This window comes from Leuciscus leuciscus, assembly GCF_965113295.1.
Source record: "Leuciscus leuciscus genome assembly, chromosome: 1".
Classification (NCBI taxonomy): Eukaryota; Metazoa; Chordata; class Actinopteri; order Cypriniformes; family Leuciscidae; genus Leuciscus; species Leuciscus leuciscus.
The window spans coordinates 13231548-13254970 of NC_138725.1; the positions used below are offsets into that span (position 1 = coordinate 13231548).

Genomic DNA, 23423 nt, shown 5'->3' on the forward strand with positions numbered 1-23423 from the left:
GGTATCCCCTACATTCCAGATGGATAATAGTATTAGCAAGAAACGAAGATAATAACAGCGCCTTTCAGCCTGTCGACCTTCATGAAAACATGACATCTCAAACATCCAGTAGTAGTACATTAAAGTTTGTTTTTTTTGTGTGTGCTTGACAGACTTGTTTTGCTGTTGCACTTGCGTCTCACACATGAAACTGCATTCTAATAACGTTGCGCTCAAGTTAAAAGAAATCCAACGTGCGTCTCATTACCTTGTGTTATTTCCCATTCCACTGCCACAAACGCATCCTTTATGAACAGCCACCTAGGACTTCGTCCACTATTGCAGTAGAATTAAATCAGTTCTATGCCCGTTTTGACAGGGAGAACAAGACTGCTTTGTGTCCCCACCTGCCCTCCAACGGCGATACCTCACCAGTGCTGATCCTCCATGAAGTGAGACTCTGCCAACAGAGGATGCCATCGCTATTGTGCTTCATAAACTTTTGGAACATCTGGAGCACAAAAACACCTATGCACGGCTACTTCTCATCGACTTTAGTTCAGCCTTTAACACAATATGGCCAAATATACTCCTGCTGAAACTATGTAACCTTGGACTGAACAAGTCATTATGTCACTGGATATTGGACTTTTTAACCAACCGCTCTCAATGTGTGAAAATTGGCAAGCACGTTTCTAACACCAGACATCAATACCGGTGCCCCTCACCTTGAGTTGAGTTGTGTGCTCAGTCCACTACTTACACACTATACAAACATGACTGATCCGCCTCATTCCCCACTAATCACATCATTAAATTTGCTGACAACACAACGTGCTCGGCCTCATAACAAACAACGACGAGACGGCATACAGGGAGGAGATTGAACTACTGGCGGCATGGTGTAAACAGCATAACCGGGTACTTAACATCAAAAAGACAAAAGAAATCATAGTTGACTTTCGTAAATCAAACCACCTCGGTCACTCACCCCTTAACATCAATGGGGAGGCAGTAGAGAGGGTGAACAACTTTAAAGTCCTGGGTGTCACTGTGTCGGAGGATCTGTCCAGGGGCAGTAGCATCACTTCAGCGTTGGGGAAGACCCAGCGGCGGCTCTTTTACCTGAGGAAGCTGAAAAGAGCGCAGCTCCACCAGAGCCTCATGATGCATTTTTACAACTGTGCAATTCAAAGTGTGCTGACTTATGAGCTGTTAGTGTGGTTTTGAACAGCAGATGATTCAGAGGGTGGTGAAAACTGCAGGCAATATCATCGGGACTGTCCTCCCGGAGATTTCATCTGGTTACACCTCCCGCTGTCTGCGCAGGACACACAACATCATGAGAGATCTGTTCCATCCAGCACACGGCTTGTTCCCTCTGCTTCCATCGGGCAGGAGGTCCAGGTCTCTTCAAGCCAGAACCACCAGAATGGCCAACAGCCTCTTCTTCTCCTGATTAAACACTGCCCCCTTCTCCCTCCTCCTCTCACTTCATCCACTCTCTTAACATTATCCAACATTTGCATTGATGCAGCACACAACTACACACATGTTTTGGTTAATAGGGATTCTTCGCCTCATATGCCCTTTTACTTGTTTGTTATATGTCGCTTTGCCCTGTTTTTGTGCTATTGCGATTCTCACTAATCCGTCTACTATGCAGATTATCCACCAATGCAATAACTTTGCATCGCTGCAACACACACAATTATACTCATTTTCCCTGGTTACTAATGATTCTTCATCTCATATACTGTTTTTCTTCTTTGTTATTTGTCGCTGTGCCCTGTTAACAAAAGATGATATTTGTTGATGTCTTGCACGCCATGAAATTCCACTGTTGATTGATGCTGTATCGAATCTCGTAGTATCATTGCAATGACAATAAATTATTATTATTATATTATTATATCCTCCACTGTTATTCTACATGACCTTTTTCTACATCCCTTAATTCTACCCAATACCTAAACTTAAACGCTACAAAAATTACCTCACTAACTATTAAAAAGCAGTAAATAAGGAGTTTATGGTGGCATAAGTCAAAGTCAATAGTGAACAAGTGTTCCCCATACTTAAGTGTTACCAACTAGTCATTGTACAACAAATGCAGATGAACCTAAAATACAAGTTTTAATTAAAGGGATAGTTCACCCAAAAATGAAAATTCTGTCATCATTTACTCACCCTCAAGTTGTTCCAAACCTGTATGAGTTTCTTTGTTCTGCTGAACACAAAGGAAGATATTTGGAAGAATGTTTGTAACCAAACAGATCTCGGTCCCCATTGACTACCATAGTATATTTTTTTCCTACTATGGAAGTCAAAGGGGACCGAGATCTGTTGATTACAAACATTCTTCCAAATATCTTCCTTTGTGTTCAGCAGAATAAAGAAACTCATACAGGTTTGGAACAGCTTGAGGGTGAGTAAATGATGACAGAATTTTCATTTTTGGGGGTTTAAGTAACCTAAAAAAAATGATTAAGTTATATTTTGGTATAAATATGTAAGTTGGGCTAGTGTTTTATTATTTTCACATGCTTCCAATTCCCATTTCTGGCAAAAAAATGTAAAAATGAGTACCATCTATTTTCTTGTCTAAATAAAGTTTGTATGTCTACCCAAACATGTGAAGCATAAGAGCCATACTCACCAAGAAAACGTTTGGTCTTATCTGTGATTGTCTTTTGGAGTGGATGTGCTTTTATGTTGTTTTATCTGTTTGTCTTTCGTACAGAACTTTGCACTGGGCAAGATTTGAGCTGCCCCTTCTCCACCTGTTATTGTGTTCATGATATTAGGCTCTACCCTTACAGAACACAAATACATGGGAATATACTGCAAAAATATAATGCGATATATTACATTACATTACCATATATGGGAAACCAGTGCTTATATTTTTCAATATACTGCAATATATGCTTTGACCATGTATGGCTATATATTAACCCTTTAACTGTCACCCCCCCTTTTTTCGCATAGACAAAAAAATCACTATACAAACTTAAATGGTTGTAGTTCAAGAATGCTTTGGAATATAGACATATGGTTGGTCTTGTTTTTAAGAAGACATTTGCCAGATTATTGTAGAAGTGAAATAAATTATGAAAGTGAAACAGAAAAAAAGTTATATAAGTTTGAGTTTATGAAAATATAGAATGTAAAAATATAATTATTAATATTTTATATAAAATATATATATTACAAAATATATTTTACTCTAAAACTGCTAGAAAATTATAGCCAAAAATCTAAACAAGTTGTGTTCCAAATTTTAGGTTGATATCTCAAAAAATGAGCTTTCAGTAAGATTTAATTTGGCCGCAGTACCAAACTTTTTCACTAGATGGACAGCCAGCTTCCTTACTGACCATATAAGGGCGTCTCCATTTTCATATATGTTTTGAGTGATCTGAACCATGTATTTCCATAATTTCATACAATTTATGAAGTATACATCCTATTCAGAAATAGTATGGGTGTTTTGGCAGTATTTTATTTGATTTCAACCTCTAATAAACATAAAAAGAGCACATATGTGCATTATAGCTCGCTGCCGCTGCGTGCCGCATCACAAATCGAGAATCCATAATATTTTTCTTTATATTCTAAACATTTTCAGACCTTTTTTTCTCATAACATTTAATCTTTTGAACTCTTGGCATGAAAACAAACTGAGGTTTCTACCAATCTTTCATGATTTTTCATGTTTATTTCTATTTCAAAATAAAGGCCTAAACACGCCTAATGAATATGAAATAGTCTTGTTGCAAATTGATAAATTACTGCTCCTCTGTAATTTATTTTAAAAAACAGCCACCAAATATGAAAACTAGAGATTGTAAGCTTTCAAATGATATATAGTTTGTCAATATTACTTTAGGCTTTTACTAAGATATTATTGTTATAAATATATATGGGCAAACGTCCCACCTGTGGGACGGTGACAGTACATATAAAGTATTTATAAATGAAGACAAAAATAGCATTACATGTAATATTCACAAAGTTTTATACTTTATTGTCTATATATATTGCACATACATGTTCCCATATAAATGTGAATGTATGTTATACACATAGACACACACACACACACATAATCACGGAATGATTTACAACAGATTTCTAGTTCCCAGCATGCTTTGCTTCTGACTGACTTCTGAAAGGCTTTTGATAACTAGCTTGAAAATATGAAACATTTATAATGTAAATGTGTGTGCATGAGTAAATATGTCTGAAATATATTACACATGCAGTACCATATCTGATCACATATACATCTATATATTATGAAGTGTATTACTGTATTTTCAAAAATATGGTTAAACCATATGAGAAACGTTTCATATATGGGAAACATATTTTGTTCCGTGAGGGTATATGACCCCAATCAACTTTTCCATAGTTAATAAACATGGTTCCCTTCATCTCAGTTGCATAAAATGTTGTCACTTTTTCTACATAATCTATCTATACAGACAAAAAACTGGGCTTGATTCGATTGTTCCAAAGATATGTTAAAAAAAAAAAAAAAAAAAAAAAATTATGTGAGGTTTGACCGCAATAGAGAGCATTTTTATTGAAATTGGCAAATAAAATTAATAATTCCAGCATGAATCTCAAAATGTTCACACATAAATGGCCTGGTACTAGAGCACAAATGCAATGTGGAATAAACATGACACACACACACACACACACACACACACACACACACACACACACACACACACACACACACACACACACACACACACACAGGTGTGTTTACTCTTCACTCATGTTCCTATTCCTATTTTATTTACCTTTATTTGCAAAAAAAAAAAAAAAAAAAAAATTCTTATTCTAAAGTTAATCATTTTATACATTTGGATTATTGAAATAAATAATATGTAATTGGAAAGCAAGTATTTTCTTTTAGTGGCAACCTATGTGGCATTATTGCAAAATTATTTGGCATTACTGAAAATGCATGTGGCATTATTGCAATAACAAGACACTTCAAAAGACCTCAAACATCAACACAAAATGTTATGTATTCATAACAAAAGCTGTTATAAGAGCAGTCAGTCACATCCCAAAAAAATGAATGGATCTCTATGGGGTCTCTGCTGGAAGTATATGGTAATTACACTTACACTGGCTGAAACTATATTATCTGCAAAAAAACATCTAACCAGCAGATGGCAGAATTATGCATCTAACACAGTTCAATATCCAGAAACAACTCAGATAATTTTTTCCACAGCATTAATGTATATATGAGAAGTAAACAATATATATATATATATCATTAAAATTGTATATATGTTTTTTACAAACGGTCTATAAATGTTGGGGTCATACCCCCAAAAGACAATGCACAAAAAACAAGGAGAGGATCAGGTTTTTTTTTTTTTTTTTTTTTTTTTTTTTTAAAGGCTGATGATGGTTAATCTATACAAAATAGCACCTAAGCCACATTACAGCCTAAACACAAATAGCAAGTGTAATTAAATCTAGCCATTCATTGTGTACAAGCAAAAGTGTTTGTTTTCCACTAAACTATGGAACGTTTCATGTTTTCGCCATACATTAAACTGAGAAATATCAGTATATGTCAGGGTGTGGTGCAGGCAGAAGAAAACAAGAAGGCAAAAGGCTCCAATACAAACTATTACTTACAATTTAATTCCAATAGGTACAGGAAGACAGGATGTAAACACACACACACTAATTAAGACTTAGAACGGACCAAGACTGACTGAACTGAAGGAACTTAAATACTAACACTGATGAACACTAATGACAGAAACACAGGTGGAACAGATGATAATTAACTAGACACAGGTGATCCAACTGAACTAATAATAACAGTAGAGAAGATACGTGACATGATGACAGGTAGACAAGTCCAATGAAAACAAACTAAACAGAACACAGTGACAATACTCCCCCCTCCCGGTAGGCGCATCCTCGCGCCGTAGAAGGACCAACTGCGAAGGGAGGGAGGGGACTCTGGAGGAGGACGAAGAGCGGGTAAGGGCAGACTGAAGGCAGGAGGGACCAGGGTGGAGCAGACGATGCAGGCGGCCCGGATGGAGCCGATGGAGGGAGGAGCCATGGAGGAGGCAGGGCTGATGACTCCAGGGGGCTGACTGACGGGGTCGGAGCAGGTGGGAGAGAACAGGGTGGAGCCGTAGAGCCGACATGTCCAGGCGACGCCGAGGATCCGGCGGGACATGGCGGGACCGCCGGCTCTGGCGAATGAGGTGCAGGCGGGGACACAGATGGGCGCGGTGGATCCGGGGGGACGAGGGAGCCTGGCGGAACTGGTGACCAGATGGGCCATGGTGGAGCTAAGGGAGGTAGGAGCCAAGGGGACGTTGATGGACCGTCGGGAGGTGGAGTCCTGGTTGCGGAGGTTGGAGGTGGAGACCGGCATCCACCGACCAGGCTGGAGCTGTAGGCCGGCAGACCCACGGCGACTCCACCACCCTGAAGGTGGTAGGAGGAGCTGAGGAGCTGACAGGCAGTGGTGGAAGAAGGGTTGAGCGGTGGTAGATTGGAGGAGGTGGGAGAGGGAGGCTGGGTGGGAATTCGGATTCAGGTCCGGGGACAGACGATTCAGACTCGGCAGGACTGGCTTGAAGCACAGGCTCGGCTATAGAGATATTAAACCATTTGTTTGACACGTAAAACTACACGTTTTACTACATTTAATGGAATGTACATTAAAGTACTTTAAGTGAGGTATATACAGTATGTTGCATTTGACTATTACACCATGAAAAGGTGAAACAGAGAGAAAATGCTTACATTTATATCTGCAGTGAAGTTTAGGATTGTATGGTTCTGTTCTGGGCAAGTCTAGCATGGATAAGAGCAGGGAGAGCAGAAATTGGCCAGGCAAGTTGAAAAGTCCAATAATTATGAAAATAAGCACCAGTGAACTACTGTAGTGAAAAGAAAAAAAAAAGCCGAAACAGGACTCTGAGGAGCTCTCAGGCGATTTGTATGGTGCTTTGCCTCCGAGTGGAGATGAGAGACGCACTTCTTCATCCTGTAACAAGTTACTGGATGTGGTGACATGAGCTATAGATAAAAGCTAGGGGATTCAATGGGCGAGCTGATGGATATCCTGCTTTCTTAAAGGAACACGCCGACCTTCTGGGACTTTAGCTTATTCACCTTATCCCCCAGAGTTAGATAAGCCCATACATAACCTTTTCATCTCCGTGCGTGCCGTAACTCTGTCTGACGCACCCACCGCTAGTCTAGCTTAGCACAAATACTGGAGGTAAACGGCTGTAACCACTTGGTTACAGTAAAAACTTGGTAAGCGTCATGTGCATGTTCATGTTTTTGAGTTCATGCCACGCCATGTTTTGTTTTATGTTTAATCGTGTTTGTAAATAAACTGCACTTGGGTTCTATCTTCAAACTTGCCTTCAGTGGATCCTTTACAATAACAACTAAATGTTTTATAACTACCTGAATTAATCATACATTACAGTAGGAATATGTGTTAAAAAAGAATGTATTAACACACTTAGTAACTATTACTATATGCCTAAATAATAAGATGTATAAATATACATTTAAATAGTTTATTAATCATTTACTTACATGAACCACTGACAACTCTATATAACTGGTTTGTAAATAATGTAAAACTTATTTTACATTAATTTATCATTAATAAAGTATGGAAATACAATTATTTAACACATTATAGATGTGCTTATAAGTCAAGAATAAAGCATTTATAGCTGTATTTATAAACTGCTTACTAATGTCTATTAATGTAGGGACAATGCTTTACAAATGATGAATTAACTATTTTCTAATGCTTAACTAATGATTTATAGCATGCAGTTATTATAGTGCTACAGTACATAATTCTTTACTGCACATTTGATATAAATCATTACATTTAAATGTTATTCATGCAATGCACGTTAATGTCCCCCTCTTTTTCTTTTTACATTTTCTGCTTTAAATAAATACACTGTTAAAATTAAAAAACATTGCTAGCTAACTGTGTAGATGTACATTTCTGAAATACATAACTTAAAGAGTTACCTCTGATAAGAGATCACTCTAAAATTGTAATGTAGCAAATGCATTTTCTGTAAAGCTGATTTGAAACGATGTGTATTTTGAAAAGCACTCGACAAATAAATTTGAATTGAATTTATTTTTATTTTCTTTTTCTTTTGAACAAATCACAGTGATCTCGTGCCCTTTCTCTTGGTTTGGTCTCATGCCATGGCGTTTCCCAAAAGCACCGTAAGTATTGGGGTCAATAGACTTCCCGATCAACCTGGGCTCACAATGCTTTTGGGAAATGCAGCCCTGCATATTGACACTGATAACAAGTTTAATGATAAGCAGAAAATGAGCTGAGTATTAACAGCAAAACAAACTCTGTCAGAGGGGAGTGAAAATAATAAATGAAGGCAGCTTTTGAAGTAAACTTAAAGGGTTTATTCACCGGGTGTAAAGCTTTATTTTGGTCTCATCTGACCATCAAACCCAGTCCCACTGAAAGGTCCAGTAATGTCTGGTAAACATGAGATTGTTGTTTGATGTCATTAGGACTGTCACGATATCAGATTGTTTACACAACGTGACCAAAATAATTCACGGTAATGGTATATTGCAATATCTATAGAAAACTTAAAAAAAAAAAAAATGCTATCAGACAAATTCATCTTTACTGTTTTTTATTTTGTGTTTTGCTTTCTTTTTTTTCAGCTAAAATGCTAAGGTTTCTGCAGTTCTGGCGTGTGTTTGATGTTGTGCTCGACGTGCAGCCTCTGTACCCTTTCATATAGGTATGTTATTAGCGGTGTGGTTTTGTTTGTGTTGAAGACTGCGCCTTGACGGCACAATTCCATCTTTATGTGATCTTTTCTTCTTTTAGGCTGATTATTTGAGAGGTTTTTATTCTCTGTCTGGGACAAACATTGATCGCTGTGGTTCCTTCAATGGGCTGACGGCCATGTTGAAATGCTGAATAACAGTAAATGCAGTATACACTTTATTAAGGCCGATCGCTTAAGAGTTTGATGCAATTAATACACGAAAATGTATTTGATATCTGTGCTCTTGTTTTATAGTACCTTTTTATCGATCATGTTTGGGGATTGATATCTGAGACTGGGTAACTGTGCTGCAGTTGTACTTTCGCTAAAGTAGGCTATATTTTGTTTGGTTGTTTTATATTATGGGCTGTATTGATGTGTACATGCATGTTTCCTTCATTGTTAAAGGGGCAGACCAGCCACTGTTTCTTATATATTTTAGTTTTATATTGTGGTTTATTGTTGTTATTTGATATTGATTAATGTGATTATCTTAAATATTGTTTGTCATGTGCTTTTTGTTTCTGTGCTACTGCTCTCCTCTTTTTGTGTGTTACATTGCTCAGAGACTTTGTACAGGGCCGGGCCTGCATCGACACTAAACCTCCTTCGGTGGAGGTGATTTGGGTGGGGCGGCACTTCTGTGTGGTGTGTACCAGAAGGTTTGGCACTGAAACGGTGACTTAAAGGTTACTTCTTATTTACGGTGTATGCTGCGGGTTTTCTTCTGTCTTTTACAGGTGGTAGGAGGTCTATAAGACCAGGCCCGACCAGGCCCGGACTGGCGACTAATATGGCCTGCTGCCAGCCAGCATTTTTTATTTATTTTTTATTTTTTTATTATTATTATTATTTATTTATAGTACTACCTTAACCAGTGATCATTTTCGAATTCGTCATTCAATTAAATTATTGTTATAAATTAAAATCATGAATCTGTTAGTCTTGACTGTCAAGGCTACGATTCGACTTTACGCCTCAGCTAAACGGTTAAACAGAAAATGCGAGCAGCGCCCGGTGATGGAGAGAAAACGGTGAGGTGGGAGCAGAGAGCAGAGAGGGAAAGGACAACGAAAAAGAAAGCACTCAGAGAACAAGCATCAAAATGTTGCAAAATTACTGACCTGTTCAGGGCTTCATGTGCAGGTCAGTTTCATCTGTAAATACTGTACTTTTTTCTTCGTTAACTTAGTATTGAACTGCTAGCAAATGTAAGCGGTAGCACCCCTATTACTATCGTCACTCAAAATACTGTATGCTAAAGGAGATTAATATTATTTAGTGTGAAGTTACATTAGTAATTTAGCAGACAAATATGAACATTTATATGGTAGGTGCTGGGAGCAGGGAGACAGGAGTGATAGAGCAGACATCAACAAAAAATAATACAATAACATTTTATTAGACAATTTAGAAAATCATGTCTGCCCATTTGTGAGGTTTAAAACTTTTTTCCTTTTTTTTCTCCTTTTTTTAATCAAATGAAGGTGGAGACAGTCAACCTAACACTAGCTGTGGTGCAATGATCACATATCAGATTCAGCCAGGGAGTGAGATGGGAGTATTTTTTATTTTTTTACATATTGTATGAAATATAGTGTTGCTAAATGTTGGATATTTAAGTAATTTTAAGATAAAAACAACAACATTTTGTCATAAATATAATACTGTTACTGCAGCTCCTATAGCTGCAGACGGCTTGGTTATACAACACACTTTTTACGCACATCAACAGTCTTGTAGTCCATTTCTACTTTTCTGTTCCTTTATTTACCAAATGCAAACATTAAACATACTTGAGAGATGGTGAACATCTAACTTTGTGTGTGTTTGATTTTTACTAAAATAAATGTAGATTCTGGGCAAACAAATTACAATAAGGTGGTTGTTTTGCACCAAGGTGGAGACAGTTCTGTTTGTAACATGAGGCCAGAACAAGTGACAGGTGAAGAAGTGAGGAAGTGAAGAAGTGACAGGTGAAGAAGTGACAGGTGAAGAAGTGAAGAAGTGACAGGTACAAGAAAAATACGCACACTTTATTCAAACATACATACAGTATATATATATATATATCCTCCTGGGACCCAAGAATAGACTTTTGTCCACTGTAGTGGACATTATATTTTAGTGAATTTATCTGACATCATACATGTCACATGACACACCCTGGGTGTCCTGTAAAGAGCACATTCAGGACTTTTCAGAGATACCAAATGTTTGGTGGTTTCACCATGAAAACAACTTCTCCTTGGTCTTTAAAAATGTCTGACATTAATTTAGTGATCAAATGTAGCATTCTTATGGAAATATGATAATATATTGTAATTATAATTGAAATTGGACTACTTTTCAAATTGCATTTCATAAAACAACATCTCAGGAAAATGTTATGGGGTTTCAAATAAAAAAAATATTTTCTGTTACAGAGCAGGGCATTGATTTCATACATGTCCACTGTAAAGACACCAGGACTTAAATCATGTTTATCAGGCATTTTGTGAGACACAACAAGTGAATATGGAAATAAATTATACATCAATATTCCTATGAAATATTAGATATTATTATTAAAATGTTACCAATTATTACTCCAATTATTACACTTCTTTTTTCATTAAATGTTGCTCCAAGAACACATTAAGGTGCAAATTAGATACAGTTTATAGATACATTGCATTGAATGGGAATATTAATTTATGGACATTTTACCCACATATTGCATAAAGTAAAATGGTGTATCAATTCATTCCGTTATTTCTTTCATAACATAGTTGAGAATAATCTTTATACAAATTTTGGTTGAAAAAATCCTGAACCCCCCAAATTTATTGGTGATTGAAAAAAAAAATCCCATTGGTTTTGCCTATACATATAATTTCATGTCATTTTATTTTTTAAACAACTTAGTCCTGGTGTCCACTACAGAGGACATAGCATAACGTATGAATAAAATATAATTTTTCAAAATTGTTTTTTTTACCATTTGTTTATTGTGCTCTAAACAGTGTGATGACAAAAACTTTTTTTTTCTGGGTCCCAGGAGGATATATATATATATATATATATATATATATATATATATATATAACACTAGTACTCCACTTTACTTAGTGTATGAGGCTGATGATCCTGGTGGAAGGGGAGACAGAGAGCTATTAGGGAAAATGAAGAGAAGGAAAAGGGAAGTGAGGATACCGTTCAAGAGAAAGCCTTTAATTATTTTACACGGCCCCAGCCTACCATGTAATTTAGGAAAAATTAGGATTGTCCGTGTTTCAAATTTTTATTTGGGTGCATAGGATGGCCTGGATGGGTGTAGGATTTCCCGGCCTGAAATTGTGTCAAAGTCCGGCCCTGGGCCCGACCCTCTTGCAGTCTTTAGGAGAGCTATTTCCTACTTTTGTGAATTTTATTAGTGATATGTTTTAACACTTGATGTCCGAATTAGAACAATAAAAATTGTGATCTTGTTTTACAAACTACATTTGTTGTCTAGAATCAAGTATTGTGACCTCTAGAGGGCTCCTCCTGCCTTAAATAAGGAGGTGGCGTAGTCAGCTTATATTTCCTACACTATAATATTCAGAAGTAAAATGCAACATAACCAGTAGTGCAGCAGTAATATTAATGCAAAACCATCTGTTTTATGGTGCGTATTTCTAGACATCTTTAACCTTATTTTGATTATTCTCAGGTTAGGTAAAGTAAGTCGAATCTGTCCTAAATCATAAGCATCTGCATTTTCATACTCACGATCCGTAGGGCAGAAGACTTCTCTGTGGTCTGTTCAGCTAGAAATCAAAGACTTTTGGCAGGCGAGCTTCTTAGTTTCAATTAAATATAGTTTTATTATTTAAATGTTAATTAGTTTACATATAAAGTACTAATATATATATATATATATATATATATATATATATATATATATATATATATATATATATATATATAAAAAACAAGACAAAACAACATCAAAAGTTAATTGTTCACAAGCATTGTCTGGCAGAGGCTTCAATGGCATCAAACACCGGAGCGAATCAGCGTCTCCTTCATCTTCTCCTTTCAGCCTTTTATAGACCATCTGAATTCTTGAGCTCGTCATCTTTGGAAATCCCCTCATAATTCATTAGTCTTTTACAGACAATCAAACATTTCCTAATCCTTAAGGTCATCAGTACTAAAAATTCCCCTCATAATTTATCATAACTTATCCAATCTGAAGTCTTGAGGTGTCGTGAGTTCTGGGAATTTCTTTCGGACCTGTCTATGTAAAGCCTTTCGCCTCTTTGTTCTCTTTCTTCAGACTTTTCTTCTATGCTGCCTCCTGCACCTCGTCCGCAACACAGCCGACGGTAATGCTTGCATTTTTCTTCTTTCTCCAGCAAAGCTCTTTCTAATACATGTTTATTCCTCTCTTTTCTACCAGCATGCTTCTTAATAAATGCAAGGAGGATTTTTCTGCAGAATACCTTTACTTATACTCTTGATAACTTAAGTACATAACACAGTCACATCTGATAACAGATCACTCTAAATTGTAATGTAGACGCTGCTTTGAAACAATGTTTGTGAAAAGAGCTATACAAATACATTTGAATTGAATCAAATTTATATATTTTTATTTTTATTTTGAACAAATCACAGTGATCTCGTGCCCTTTCTCTTGGTTTGGTCTCATGCCATGATGTTTCCCAAAAGCACCGTAAACATTGGTGTCAATGGACTTCCCGATCAACCTGGGCTCACGATGCTTTCGGGAAATGCAGCCCTGCATATTGACACTGATAACAAGTTTAATGATAAACAGAAAATGAGCTGAGTATTAACAGCAAAACAAACTCTGTCAGAGGGGAGTCGAAATAAAAGGGAGCTTTTACAGTTTACTTAAAGGGTTTATTCACTGGGTGTAAAGCTTTATTTTGGTCACATCTGACCATCAAACCCAGTCCCACTGAAAGTTCCAGTAATGTCTGGTAAACATGAGATTGTTGTTTGATGTCATTAGGGCTGTCACGATATCAGATTGTTTACACAACGTGACCAAAATAATTCACGGTAACTGTATATTGCAATATCAGACAAATATATCTGATATCTGAATATATGCTATCTGACAAATTCATCTTTACTGTTTTTTATTTTGTGTTTGTCTTTCTTTTTTTCAGCTAAAATGCTAACCGTTTTAGCCTAGCACAATGACAAAATACAATTGATGAGAATAACAGCATATTTTACTCCAAAATCGTGTTATAGCAAAAAAAAACTCTGTTAAAGGGGAGTCAAAATAATAAATGAAGGGAGCTTTTGAAGTAAACTTAAAGGGTTTATTCACTGGGTGTAAAGCTTTATTTTGGTCTCATCTGACCACCAAACCCAGTCCCACTGAAAGGTCCAGTACACAGCAAAATCCCCAGTGTTAAATTAACACTGCTCAGTGTTTATAATTATGAGTCCACACTCAGGCCCCGTTTACACGATGGGAAAACGCAGATATTTCCCTGCGTTTTGGCCTGTCATTTACACGAAAACGCCGTTTTTATCCCAGAAAACGATTATTTCTAAAAACTCCGGCCAAAGTGGAGATTTCTGAAAACGCCGGTTATGTGTTGCCGTGTCAACTGGGAGAAACGGGGTTTTAGGTTCTCAAACGTCACATTATGCGCCAGAAAATGCTTACGTCATGTGAGCGCCCTATGTTTAGAGTTTGTTCCATACTGTCTATGAGTTTGTTTGGCTACTATTTGATCATGGATGCTGTTAAAGTGGTACTCATTTTTACTTTTGTGAAAACGCTTTTGGCCTGTTTGCATTTGCTTCGCTGTCTGTCCACACGAACGAACCTCGCGCCATGTCTATTGTTTTGAAAGGAACAGGAAGTCGCTCGTGCTATTCGTCGTTGTCGATTTTGAGGATTCTGATTGGCTTGCATGGCTTTATCCTTCTCCTTACACTGCCGCCCCTTTGTATTTATGCGGGTTGATGTAAACGACAACTTTTTTTGAAAACGATATTGTGTGCACGATGTTATTTTTGAAAACGGAGGGGGAGAAATATTCGTTTCTCTAAATACCCGGCTATGTGTAAATGTGGCCTCAGAGTGTTATAAGTAACACTGAAGCAGTGTTGAAGTTAATGAGATAATTAAGTGATTAATTGTGTAATGATTGAGCATTGAAGACATCTGTTGTTAACAAGCAGAATCACTGGAGGAGAACATTTATTTTTAAAATGGTCACCATTATGGTGATCAGTGTTTAGTTTAGTTGGGCTCTTGACCCTTACTTTTTTTACTTTAGATTTTGTTTGGCTGCTGTAATCCAGTTATGACAGCCAGATGAACAAAGAGAAAAGATTATCTGGTGGTGTTGGTTGTGTTTTAACATAATCATTAGTTGGCCTGAATCACTGAACTCTTTGAGAGCAGAATTTATGAGTTAAGTTTACACTGTAAACACTTTCTAGTGACTGATCACATCTACATTTTTTAATTGGCCCAAGTGCAATTCTTGTTGCAATAGTCTGTTAACATTGGCTCAATGAGAAATAATACGTCAGACTAATTGAAAAATGAGTTAGATGTGATCAGTCACTAGAAAATTTTTACTTGGGGATGTAATTTTTTTTTTACAGTGTACCTTATAGATTATAGCAGCACTGTCCTTGTCGAGCATGCCATTTTTAGCCTTTTCAAAGAAATCCAAATGATCAACAAAAAAAAATCTTAAAAAGTGTTTCAGGTAGGCACACACAGACATCAAGAATGTGCGTATGAATCTCAACAATGGTGACAAACAGATCACCTCTGAACATAAGCTCATTATTTATTCAATGCATGATGGGAGCCATGAATGAGTTTTGATTGGTGGCACCCAGAATGCTCTGCAACATGCTTTATAATTGTCACCATTGTTGATATTCACAGGCTGATTATAGATCTCTGTGTCTACACAAAAAATAAATAAAATAATAATAATAATTCAACTTTTAAGCAATTATTTGGATTAAATTGTAAAAGTTACAAATATGATCTTTTCAAGGACAGTGCTGCTATAATTAAGTAAATCTAACTCAGAAATTGGATTTAGGTCAAATGATTGTCAAATAATGATTATTTTAAAACACAACCAACACCGTCAGATCACCTTTTCTCTTTGTTCATCTGGCTGTTATAACTCAGGTACAGCAGCCAAACAATATAAGGGTCAAGAGCCCAACTAAAGCAAACACTGATGATCACTATAATGGTGACTAAAATAGTTATTTTCTCCTTCAGTGATTCTGCTTGTTAACATCAGGTGTTTTCAGTAATGCTCAATCATCACTCAGTTAATCACTTAATTATCTCATTAACTTTAACACTGCTTCAGTGTTCATTTAAAACTCTTGAGTGTGGAGTCATATAAACTCCCAGGAGAGTTAATTTAACACTGGAGTTTTTGCTGTGTACAAACCAGCTTTACATTTCAGCAATTCTTTTGCAGAAATATACTTTATATTTACATTAAAGCTCATGTATGCTACGTATAAACTTTACATTTCAGCAATTCTTTTACAGAAATATGAACATATTTTTTGCCTTCTCTGGCAGAATACGACACCTCTCCAGATTTATTGCATGTCCTGCACAAGGTGAGCGTTATTTTAGAATGCATCACCTTAAATGCTGTGACGTGAAACCCCTTGTGGAAGAAAAACGCCCATGTTTACAACTGTGACATTTCACAGCGCATTTTCTACGGTATATTACTGTTTTAATGGAAAATGGTATGATACTGTCAGAATTTGTTTTTTGTTTTTTTACAGCAAGGGTTAACTGTATATTTATTACCAATGTACTTCTGGTATACTTTTGTAGAAACATATTAAAATGCAATTCAATATATTTTTAATGCACTTCAAATAAGCATGTTGAGAATACAAATGTATTATAACCAATTTCAAGTATATTTTTAATACATTTAATTCACCTGAGTACTGTAAAAACTGTTAAAAAATTGTGCATATGTGTTGTGAGGACACACCTTGGTGCATGCATACGCGTGCGACTGGCAGTGGAAGAGCTGGCATCCGATTTGTTTGTTTTGTAAGCGTTATTAAGTGCGTCTAATTCTGTCTAAAGTTTGTACAAAGTTTGTCTGAGACTTCCTACCGAGCAGCTAAGCGTTAACCTAAAAATGGAACTTCTCTACTTGATTGTGACATGGATTTTATCATGTCTGCTGCTTGCCCAGGATTCAAAGCAGGCAGCTACCCAAGGAAGTACACAGTACAGCAGAGACCAATTGCTTCATCTTAGCTCTGGGAACTTTCCTAGTGTATTAGATATAACCTTACACTTACCAGACTGTATACGAAAGGATTATTAGTCCGGATCCTCGATATGGCAGAAAAAAAAGAGGAAGCGGGGAAAACGCGGAGGTGTCAGACTACGCCTGAGGAAGCAGGGAATGAGACGGATCCCCCTGCCCACGATGATAATGGGGAATGTGCAATCCCTTAGGAACAAGGTGGATGAACTCCAGGGAAATGTCCAGCTACAGAAGGATTTCAGGGAATGCTGCGCCCTGGCCTTCACGGAGACCTGGCTGTCCAACCGGGATAAAGACCGAGATCTGTGTATTGATGGCTTTGGATCACCTGTTCGGATGGACCGGGAAGTCAGTGCAACGGGAAAGACACTTGGTGGCGGGGTATGTGTGTACTTTAATAGACGTCATTGTACCTCTGTGACTGTTCGAGAAAAAATATGCTTGCCTGATATTGAACTCCTGTCTGTGTTATTGCGACCGTTTTATTTACCACGGGAGTTCCCACAAATGTTTTTAACAGTCGTGTACATACACCCGAGGGCAAATGCCACCACCGCTTGCACTGTGATTTCTGATGTTGTGCAGAAATTACAGTCACTCTCCCCAGACGCGCCAAACTTCACCCTAGGCGACTTTAACCATGTAACCCTGAAAAAGACTTTAAGAGATTTTTACCAGTATGTCACCTGTCCTACCAGGTGGGGAAAGACACTGGATCTCTGCTATGGCACAATAAAGAACGCTTATAAATCGACACCACTCCCCCCACTGGGCTCCGCAGACCATAACTGTATACAACTCCTCCCCACTTATCGTACTGTCCTGAGAAGGGAAAAAGTGCAAACCAAGGCAGTACAAGAATGGACTGAGGAATCAGTTATGTGTCTCCAGGAGTGTTACGATTGCACAGACTGGGATATTTTTAAAGAATCATGCAAGTACTTGGATGAAATGACTGATGCTGTTTGTTCATATGTGGCCTTTTGTAGAGATATGATTATACCTAGCAAACAAGTAAAAATATACCCTAATAATAAACCATGGGTGAATAGGTCTATAAAAGATAGTATACAAAAAAAAAAAAAAAGACATGCTCATAAGCAGGGAAATGCCTCTGATCTACATGTAGCAACCAAAGAGCTTAAAAGTGAGATATTTAAAGCAAAACTAAGATATATGTCTAAACTTGAAAAAAATCTGGCTGAAAATAACCTTGGCTCTGCCTGGTCCTGTATGAAAACGATAGCAGGTACCCAGAAGCACAGTAATAGTAGCCATGTCTTTCCAGAGGGTTTTGGATCAGATGTGGAGCTTGCCAATGCTTTTAATTCTTTTTATACACGTTTTGATAAGTCTGATTTTAGCCAGGAGGTCCAAGGACTCCAACATAAACTCAAGGATAATAATCAACATTTCAATAATCAACATTTCAATATCACATATGAAGATGTGGAAAATGTGTTCAGTAGGACAAAGATCAATAAGAGTCAAGGACCTGATAACATTTGTGGGCGTGTGATCAAAACATGTACAAGAGAGCTGAGTCACATATTCCAATTTATTTTTAATAAATCCCTGCAGACGCAACATGTACCAAAAATTTGGAAGGATGCTGTAGTGGTCCCAGTTCCAAAATGTAGTAGTTCTAAAACACTCAGTGAATTTAGACCTGTCGCTCTCACTTCAATTTGAATGAAAAAAATTGAAAAATTGATAAAGCAACATATTTTAAGGTTAACTGAACATGCATTGGATCCCATGCAATTTGCCTACAGGCCACACAGGGGTGTAGAAGATGCCACTCTCACTCTGCTTCATTTGCTCCTCAAACATCTTGAGGGAAGTGGGTCCCATGCACAAATTCTTTTTATTGATTTTTCATCTGCTTTTAACACAATTCAACCATATATTTTAGCCAACCGTCTTATTGAGCAATTTGATCTTTGTCCTAGTCTTGTTGGTTGGATTCTGGATTTTTTAACTAAAAAGAACACAGAGAGTAAAGGTGAATGGAGCTCTGTCTGGTCAGCTTTGCTCTTCTACAGGTTCACCACAAGGGTGTGTACTTTCACCCCTTTTGTTCATTTTATATACCACCATGTGTCAGAGCAAATATGTAAATAGGACCATTATTAAATATGCCGACGACACTGTCATAGTGAGTCTGCTCCATAAAAATGATAGAGGCCATGGTCCAATAATTGAAGACTTTGTCCAATGGTGTGAGGAGTCGCACCTTCAACTGAACATATCCATAACAAAGGATGTGTACATTGATTTTGGAAAAACCCCAGGATATGAGGCAATAACTATAAATGGTCAACTAGTGGATCAAGTACAATCCTATAGATACCTAGGGACAATTATTGACTCTAAATTAAATTTCCAGGAGAATTGTGAGGCTGTCTGTAAAAAAGGGCAACAGCGCCTATACTGTTTGAGAAAATTGCACCATTTTAATATAGACAAGACAATGATGACATTATTTTATCAGTCTTTTATTGAAACCATCATATCATTCTCCCTGGTGGCATGGTTCGGTTGTGTCTCAGTCAAGCACAAGAATCGCCTAAACCAAATTGTTAAATGGTCGAGTAAGCTGACTGGGGAGCTCCAACCCCACAACTCTGTATGCAAACCAACTGGCACAAGATTTAAAAACAGTTTTGTACCAGCAGCAATCATTCTGTTAAACAAACTGTAAAATTATTTGCACAAAACGCACAAGCACTTTGGTCATGTACTGTTCTCTGTTCCTTGTTTTTACTTAATTTTTATTACCTGTTTTTATATGTTTTAATGTTTTGTGTGTTGCATGTTATGTCTTAAGGATGTCCTGCCTCTTAGACTGTAAAACTAGTTTACCTATGGGTACCAATAAAGTAACCTGAACCTGAACCTGAGGATTATGTGTTTGAGGGTATAGCGCTATGGTTGATTACAAATCTGGTCCTACTTCAAATATAACGTGTAGTCTGCCTCCTTCAAAAAAATATTTTACAAGGTCATAACCAAACATTAAAGACAGTAATCCCACAATGTTGTGCTATGGTGTGCTGGTGACGTCAATCAAAAATAATAGCCAACCTGCCCTGGGTCCATGAGGGCAAAGAGACCTATATAAATATCACTGCCGAAATGAGCTATAGATTCAGTTGAAATCATAATCAGAAGACTGCATCTATTAACATCCCAGGGACAAGAAATAAGGTAAAATGTGATTTTAAAACAATATTAATATTGCTGTGAAGAGCTTAAGTACAAGTCACTGGTATAATTTCTAAACATTAAAATGTGGGAAACAAATTCAGACTATTCAGATACAAATGTCAGCTTAATTTGTTTAAATGCAACAATAGGTGATTTATAGACATTTAACTAAACTTAATAATTATAACTAGACTGTGAAGGAACTGAAGGTAAGAATTATGTCTTTCATTTTTTAAATATGGAATTTTTTTAAACACTAAATAGCCATCTAATTGTATACATTTTAAATAGCCAGGCAACTAATGAAATAACTGAAGGTAAATTGTATTTTTTTATTTTTTATTTAAGTTTTCACACCTGTAGTAGAGTTAATGGGGACCCAAAGGGGTCACACTTTATTTTAAGGTCCAATTTCCACTCTTAACTACTACAACTTTTGCCTCAACAAACTCATAATTTGCTGCTTTTTAATAGTTAGTAAGGTAGTTGTTAAGATTAGGTATGGGGTTGGAGTAAGGGATCTAAAATATGATCATTCAGAATAAGGCATTAGGGTAGAGAGGGGGAACACGTGTTTTTTTTTGTTATGCATTTGCCCCACAAAATGCCCCCAGTCTGAAAAAGCAATTACTTTCATACATTTACAGCAAAATCAGAGTGCAGGCAGTTGTAGGTTAAAATTTAAAAAGAATATAATCAATATTTATGAATGACAAAATTATAGTAGCTTATTTGAAAAATATTGTTAGCTCATGCTGATGCACTGTAAAAAGTGCTGTAAAAATTGGCCAAATTTTTACAGTAACAAAATGCATTCTGGGTGATATTTGTCGTTTTCGAGAAAGTAGCCTACAGTAATATACTGTGAATTAACAGCGCTCAAAGTGGACACTCAGAGGCTGTGTTCAAACACACACCCTATACCCTCATTCACTGTTCGCTACATTAGTTCACTAATATAATCCACTTGACAGAGTGAATAAAAACAAGTGAGTTAATTCACACACTGATGAACACCTGCTGTTAACAAGCAGAATCACTGAAGGAAAGAGGAACAAGAAGAACAGAAAAAATATGCAATCAACTGAAGATAAAGACATTAAATCTGTGAAGATCTCAGCAGAGGAGGATTAAACAACTCCACAAACAGCATTACCAGCTTCACTTATTACTAACCAGACTGACTTTATTTCTGTCAGACGTCTACAGAAGCTCTTATTAAAAGGTGACAGAGGTTTAAATGTCATTGTATTTTCATTTGATGTCACCATGATGGTGATCAGTGTTTGCTTTAGTTGGGCTCTGGACCCTTGACTTTTGAACATTAGTTTTTCTTTGGCTGTGGTAGCTTCATGTTTAAAATACATTTGCTATGGCAAAAAAGCTGAAAGAAATCAGGATCAGATGACAATGGCTGTTTATTAATGGTCACATCATTTAGTGGTCCGAATAACTGATTTCATTTGTTTTCAAATGTATTTATATGGATGATGTTTTGTTATTTTTGATTATTGTATAACTGTGATTTGACATCAGAAACTATGACATATTTTAAGAGGTTTATGTTCAGACTATTTTGAACTTCTAGATCAGACACACACAGACATCAATAATCTGTGTATGAATCTCAACAAAGGTGACAATCAAACGTTTCATGCTGCAATGCATGTTGGGTACCAGCACAATACAAAAAGAATCATCCATGACTACCAGCATGCATTGCAGAATGAATAAATTATGCAGCTGAATTGTCTGGTTATTTTCTTTAATTTTTACTTTTTTCTTTTCTTTTTGCTGTTGGTTTTGTGTTGACTTTTAGTAGCGTGTTTTGTGATGTTCAGATTTGATGTTATCTTTTTTGTTGAAAACCATTGTTGAGATTCATTGGCTGATTATTGATGTCTGTGTGTGTAGAGCTGAAATCATAGTTAAAATTGTTTTAGAGAATGATGAGTTTAAAAAACCCTTCATAACTGATTACGCAGAGCTGCTTGATCTTTTACTGTTGTTTCTCAGTGTAGCAATATACAATTAAGATGTATTAAAACAATTTTTTTTTAATTAACTAAAAATTAAAGGTATAGCGGAGGATCTTTCCAAATTTTAGATAAGACCCGCCCTCTCCACTTTTTGAAAAGTTTGATTGATTCACCCGAATGATTAACAATTAGGAGGACCAATAGTATAGGTTACCCACCAGGAAGTAAAACATCCTCCGCTATACGTTTAATTTAAAACACATCGGTAAACCAAACATTATGTGATGACATCACAATCAGCAAAACCTGATCTCATTTTTATTGGCTTTGTTTCTGCCACTCTTAAAAACACAGAGTTACAGCAGCCAAAGAAAAACTAATGTTAAAGTCAAGGGTCAAGAGCCTAGCTAAAGCAAACACTGATCACCATAATGGTAACGTCAAATGAAACAAAACATCTAAACCTCTGTTAATTCTAAATAGGAGTTTCGGTAGACGTATGAATAATAGACATATAAATAAATAAAGCCAATCTGGTTGGTCATAAGTGAAGCTGGTAATGATATTTATTTGGAGTTGTTTAATCCTCCTCTGCTGAGATCTTCACAGATTTAATGTCTTCTGTGGCTGAAGTCAGTTGTAGTTCTTGTGTTCTTGCTCAATCATCAGTTAATCACTGAATTATATAATTAACTTACACACTGCTTCAGTGTTACTCCTACACTCTGTAGTGTGGACACACAAGTGTTCATTTAAAACTGAGGATTTTGCAGTGGGGTTAAAAGGGTTAAAAGTGTTAAATAAATAAAAAACAGAGTGAAGCGTAATTCAACAGTAATCACCTGTAAATTAATGTACGGCATAAAACTGTAGAAAAACAGCAATTTACTGGCAACCACAGCTGCCAGTAGATTACCGTAAAATCAAGGAAAAACAGAAATATACTGTAAAATTTAACTGTCAGATTTATTAAATGAAAGAAGTTAATTTCACTTAAATATTAGTAAAAGTTCATCGAAAAAAGTTATGTGAAGTCAATAACTGATAAGGAGAGTAAATATTAAACTGAAGTGTTTTTGCACAAG

The 23423-nt window shown here is 36.6% G+C and overlaps 1 protein-coding gene and 2 long non-coding RNA genes across 4 annotated transcripts in view; 2 read left to right on the forward strand and 1 right to left on the reverse strand.

Moving 5' to 3' along the window:
- Positions 1–23423, forward strand: part of LOC309500022 (GTPase IMAP family member 8-like) — a 127974-nt gene that overhangs the window by 55347 nt on the left and 49204 nt on the right. The gene's annotated exons all lie outside the window — the stretch shown is intronic.
- Positions 7623–9589, forward strand: LOC309482135. 2 transcript variants are annotated; one of them, XR_014200216.1, is made up of 4 exons: positions 7623–8621; positions 8731–8810; positions 8900–8998; positions 9096–9589. It is a non-coding gene; the product is annotated as an uncharacterized lncRNA (long non-coding RNA). The 2 variants fall into 2 exon arrangements; XR_014200217.1 differs by having other exon boundaries at positions 8900–9588.
- Positions 15068–23423, reverse strand: part of LOC309503702 — a 49384-nt gene continuing 41028 nt past the window's right edge. Inside the window, exon 2 of the long non-coding RNA XR_014207827.1 lies at positions 15068–15640. This is a non-coding gene — a long non-coding RNA (uncharacterized lncRNA). The remainder of the gene's footprint in view (positions 15641–23423) is intronic.